This window comes from Emydura macquarii, unplaced genomic scaffold, assembly GCF_026122565.2.
Source record: "Emydura macquarii macquarii isolate MOO-44397 ecotype Brisbane River unplaced genomic scaffold, CSIRO-AGI_Emac_v2 contig_1483, whole genome shotgun sequence".
Classification (NCBI taxonomy): Eukaryota; Metazoa; Chordata; order Testudines; family Chelidae; genus Emydura; species Emydura macquarii.
Window position 1 is genome coordinate 1,862,260 of NW_027131620.1, and position 6,089 is coordinate 1,868,348.

The following is a 6,089-nucleotide window of genomic DNA, read 5'->3' on the forward strand; positions in this document are numbered from 1 at the left end:
CTCAGCGGGCGATGCAGATGATGGCAGCTGAGGCTCTAGCTTCTCTATACCAAGGAGCAAACTGCTGAGCAAAGCAAAGGAGAACATCCCCCCCAGTGCCCTGGAACCACTCAAGAATCCCCCGTGGAACGACTGCCCCCTCTGCGTTCATGCCCTGGGGCTGGGGTGGGGCCGGGACTCTAACGAGGAGGGTATGCGGATATGCGGCGGTAAGGATCCCGTGACAAGCCCAGCGAGGCATCGCTTCCCTAGAGAAAGCTCCTGAGGCTTCCCGCAGAGGCCCACAGCACGGGTGTCAGTGGAGGGTGGCGATGCCCCGACCGCTGACAGACGCCCTCTGGCTAACAATGGCCAATACCGATCGAAGCTGAAGCAAACCCGGGACATGGGAAGCTGCCCTAGTGTCTAAGGGGCTCACGCCGGTCTCCTCGCCTCTCCCACAAAGCCCAGGCCAAGGGGATTTGTGCAGGAGAGCGAAGCAGGGGTATGGAGGAAGGTGTCGTCCTCCCCCCGCCCCCGGACCTGGTGGCTGGATGCCGCATGGCTGCTATCCCAGCCCCTGGGCTGTAGCAGCAAAAGGAGCCTCTGACCTGCATCCTGAGGATCCAAGCGGTGATTGACTGACCCCGTCTCAGCGCTGCTGCCACGTGTCAAGCAGAGAACCCCTCGGAGTGCGAGGCACCGACCGCTGGGATCTGCCCTGGCTGCCAGCTGCATCCTGGGTGAAGTTTAAGGCTCTCTGGGTGCGTCTACACTGTGCACTAAGCCCCAGCTCTGACTCTGGCTTGAGCCCAAGCCCCTTTTCTGTCCACATACAAATCGGTCGGACTTTGTGTCAGCAAACCCTCAGGGCCTAGGTCCCAGGGCCCTGCTGGGGTGGGTCAGAGCCCGCGTCCTGCTCTGACTCTGGTCCCAGCCCTGGCATTTTGCGGTGTGGACACAGCTCAGACTGCAAAGCCAAGTTGGAAGGTGCAGGTACGGACCCATTAGCAGGACGGTGAGACCCAGGCCCAGCAAGGATACAGCCAGGATTGCAGTGCAGTGGTTGGAAAGTTTGCAATGAGACCCCTGCGGCTGGCCTGGGGCCAGCTGACGTGGGCTCGCGGGGCTGGGGGGCTGTTTAATTGCCTTGGAGGCATTCCTCCTCCAGCTGCAGCCTGGGACCCTCCCGCCTTGCACGGCCCTGGGTGTGAATCCGAGCCCAAACGTCTACACTGCAGTGAAACAGCCCCTAGCCCTGAGTCAGCCGTGGGTGTCTAACTGCAGAGTAGCAATTACCCTGAGCGCCTTGGGACCTGCCCCTCTGTGCGCGGCTTCCTTCAGGCCAGCCTGCTGCCGTTGCGATGCTCAGCAGAGACGTCTGGGCTGGAGGCCACAAGCGCCCTGGACTCGGGAATTCACTCCCACCTCAGTCTAAACCGGGGCTGGCCAGTTACCTTTTTGCCCAGGTCCACATTTCTTGGTCAAGGTCCAGCCAAGGTCCAGACTCCAGAGAAAATAACAACAATAACAACAAGACGAATAAGTAAATACAAAGATTTTCAGGGTCCATTCAAAAGCGTCTGGCAGTCCGGATTTGGCCCACGGTCCGTCCGCCTATTGACACCCCCTGGCCTAACCCACCCCACATCTCCTGACCTCTGAGACACACTGGCAAGCCCTACCCTTCTGGGGCGGGCGGGTGCTCTGGGGATGGTGTGCTGAAGGGATGGGGGTGCCGTTTGGGTTGATTTACGGTTTGATTGGTTATTTCCTGGGTTTGGCTGCTGGTTCGACCCCTTTGTCCTGCTGCTTTTATGCTAGAGACACACAGGACATGCCCTAAGGTGCCAAATACCCCACGCGCGCCAGGCAGCCCTGTGCTCTCACCGCAGCATAAATCCAAACCCTGGCGTCAGCTCTGCACTGGCAGCGTGTGGGCCTCAGTGGGTGTGTGCTTCAGCCAGAAAAAGAGCTTCAGCTCCCGAAGGCTATTCCTGCCCCTTTCACTGCCCCCCTGGCCTCTGCACAGGAGCTGGCCCCAGGCTTTGAGGCAGGCTTGAGAATGTATCTACCCCTTAATAACAGCTGGGGTAACTGGAGGCCAGAGAACTGACGACCAGACCCATTTGCTTACACTGTAGATTTGTAGGTTGGTTCTAGTCTGGCACATGATCTCAAACGGTTTTATTCTCTCTTCTCCATAGTTGCTAATTCTGTCTCTGTCCGTCTGTCTGTCTGCCTAAGACCCAAGTAACATGAAGAAACACTTCCAAACTCGCTACAAAACTATTTCCTTAAGTGTACGAGGTAAAGGTGCGCCCACAGCTGTCACGTTCACGTAGGACTCAACGCTAGAGCCGAATTAGATCCTGACCAGTGGGAAAGGCAGGCTCCAGTATTTGTAACTGTCAGGCATCGTCAGAGGCTGATCCAATAAACAGTATCACCTCCCCACCTCATCTCTCCAATAGCCAAAATACTGACCTCCTGGCATGGCAGTCCGTGGATGGAGGAACTAATAATATTAATCGGTTCTCACTTCCCTGACACCTTTTTGCTGGGCATCTCAAGACCCTTTACAAACACTGATTACTCCTCATAGCGCCCGTCAGGTAGGGAAGTGTCACCGCCCCCATCTTACAGAATGGGAAACTGAGGCACAGAGTGAGCCAAGGAAAGATTAAGTGAGCTTGCCCTAGGTCATGCAGTCACTTCGGATCAGCACTACGGCCAGAACCCCGAACTCTGCACTGCCAGCCCCACGCTCCGGCCACTATACAATGCTCCTCGTCAGTTCTCCTTCTGCACGACCCCAGGGGAGTGGCTGTCCCAGTATTTCAGACCCGTAAATGGCGCCTTGATGCAAAAGAGCCATTGAGAAACAGACACCCAAACCTGACCCCAAACTCAGCGCGTCCCACAGGGCCAATTCACAGGGGCTATTCCTGACCCAGCCAGGTGCTCTGAGGGGCTGAAATTCCCGTCAGCACTGGGGGGGCCAGAGGAACTACGCAAGCAGAACAGCTTTTTGGCCCTTCATTATTGTAAAGTGGCTCGTGTGGGTGAGGACGCGATCCGCCATCCACAATCTGGAGCCAAACAGAAATGTCTGCAGCAAAGGCTTCTGCGCCCGCCATGCAATACGGAAATCTTTAAAACAGCCCAGACAACAGATTATCCCAGTTCTTCAGATTACAAAAAATACAACGCACCAGGCAATGCGTCCACTGTGATACATTGCACAGAGCAGCAGCCCAGCAACGCCTGGGGAGACCCTCGGTACCTCAGCGATTTTGGGGGGGTAGAGAGGGGGCTTGCAGAACACCACGATGACCTCGCAATACTGCAGGTCCAAGCAAGTCTCAGCCGCCGGTTCCCCGAAGCCAGACAGCTGCTAGCTCTTGGTCTGGCTGAGACGCTGAGACACACCAGTTAATGCTACGGGGCTTCGCGTCAACAGGCTGCCTCCAAAACAGCGACACAAACAAGCCCAGGGCGAAAGCAAAAGCCCAGGTTCCAGCTGCAGGGGCACTGACCAGCTCTTTTGCACGAGATGCTTTGGCTGCCTCGATGCCCTTGCTATGGGATTGGACCCGTTTCTTCAGCTGGCCTCATCCAGGTGAGACTAGCCCTCAGACCACGTGGACAGTCACTTGCAGAATTTGCACAGAAACAGCTTCTGTCCAGACGTGTCTATTTCTCTCCCCCCCCAGCGATCGCTCTATCATCTGTTTCAACCCATCCTCAGGAGCTGGCCTCCAGCTGCACTCTGCCTGCTAGCAGGTCGGCCTCCCTTGGTTACACTCTGCCATGGAAGACGCGAACGTTCTGCTTATTGCACTGGCCAGCCACGCTGCAGACAGCGCTTAGTGCTACAGTACAGACGGGCCCGCCTGCGGGGCAGCACGCGTGCAGTGCCATGGGGCAGGCTGGGCCGGGGGTATGGGACAGTCAGCATGCTGCGGCAGCACCATGTGGACTGGGTCGGAGTCTGCCCTCACTTACACTGGCAGACTCCACTGACTGTGGCGTTACTCTGGATCTATGCCCCTGAACTGAGATCATAAGCTGGGACAGTCCCTGGTACAACAGGACCAGGGGTGCCTGAAAAGGACAGTGGACATATGGTGCAATGTCTGTAGAGTGTGCTACTATCAACGTGCAGCATGGTGTACAGGACAAGAGCGTGGCGGTTGGTGTGCAAAATACAGTCAGATTGAGAGGTGTAGCTCTCCTGGTGTAGGCAGTGCCAATGGTGCAGTTACAATGTGAGGTCTGCAGAGTTATATGGAGCTCACAGCCACCAAGCCAGGGGCTGCACTGCAGCGTGACGTGTAAGAAGGCACCTATTGCAGGCCACGTACAGAAAGCAATGCAGCTGCACAGGCTGTAGGAAGATACAGCACATGATGCAGGCACAGCACAGTCAGCACATAGCGTATGGTACATAACACAACCAGTGCCTGGTGTAACACAGGGACAAAGTACAGGCGGTCTATTTAGCACCATCAGTACAGGTACCCAGGGCGGGCAGTATGGTCTGTGTAGCACACCTGGAGCAGGGGCTGTTGTTCAAGAACATGATACAGTGAGGTGTACTTTACAGCTAATGCAGGGTTCAGCACAGTCAGAACAGCGCCGGTGCGGGGCGCAGCGTACAGTCAGTACACAGTGCATATTGTCCACCACGGACCACCGCTACAATCACATGCTACAGTCTTGCCGTAGGGTATGCGGCAGGTGTCCAGGGGGGCCAAATCCTGTCCTGATTTCCAGCCCATATGATCCCATGAACTTCAGTGAGGCTGTTGTGATGTAAAAGGGAGGGTAATTTAGCTCCCAGTGTGCACTAGAAGTGTATAGCGGAGGGGGCAGATGCACGGTACAGTCAGAACCGATTTACGGCACAGTCTGCACTGACAACTCCAAGCCCAGGGTTAAGGTGGATTGAAACGGGGAGTGGGGAGGAGGTTCTCACTGCACCAGCTAAGGAGGAGGGGGCTGGATTGCCCCTTAGTTTAGATGCAGCCATGCCCACCTTGTTCTAACCGGCACTGGGCCTGTGACCACAGGGGACTGGGGAGTTGTGAGGCTTGAGATTAGACGTCACCGTGGCTCCCTGCCCTTTAAGCCCTGCTTGTGGGACTCCAGGTAGTGGGTGCAGGGGATTCGCAGCACTCAGCGTAGAGTGTCTGGTGTGTGCAGGTCCTGGCGCGAGCCGTGCAGTCAGCGTGCCCAGCACCTGCTGTAGTCAGGCCGTAGCGCACCCATCAGTGTGCAGGGAGGGGGCACGCACCGTGCTTTGTGCTTGCCCTCTAGTGAGGTCACAGGGCCTGGGGTCCAGCCAGCCAGGCACGTGCAAGCCATCCAAGAGGCACAGCGCTGCGCTCGCTGCATGGGCCTGGCCCCCCAGAGAGAGGCGCTCAGTGTAATCTCTCTGCGGGAATACATCACACAGCACAGCCAGGTGGAAATGGGAAGGAGCAGGCCAGATCATGGAGCCCTGCTCGGTTTTACCCAGGCAAACTCACACACGCCAGTGCTGAGCGAGGGATAAATCCTCAGGCACAGGCTGACAGCGGTGAGAGCTTGCCTGAGTAAGGACTGCTTAAAATCTTAGCAAGGGCCCTCAGGATCTGGCCCCAGATGATGACCAAGGGCAGATTCTGCTCTCTGCTTTGGGGGTGCCTCCCCCCCCCCGAGAGCCACACTTGGGCCTGTCTCACCTGGGAAGCAGCCCCTCCAGGGGAGCTGGCAGCCACGGTTCAGCTGGCATAGAGCCACGGATCTCGCTTGCCTGGGGGACGTGTGGAGCAACGAACGCATGGTTTTCTGACCTGGTGACGCACCCCGCAGCACCCAGGGAAGCCACCCCCACAGCAACCCCTGCCGGCGGGGCCAGCTGCAGCAATGGAAGCCAGCAGCCGTTGCTGAGGTAGATCATTTCACTTAAAATAAAACAAACCAGAAAAAACAGTTCTTGCAAATCAGACAAACCAACGGTGCCAGGCTCACGAGAACGCAGCCGGGGCAGGAACGCCAACCGGCCGGGGCAATGGCCCAGCAGAGCTCCCACCCTTGGTACCCAACTCCTGCCCCCTCTCTCC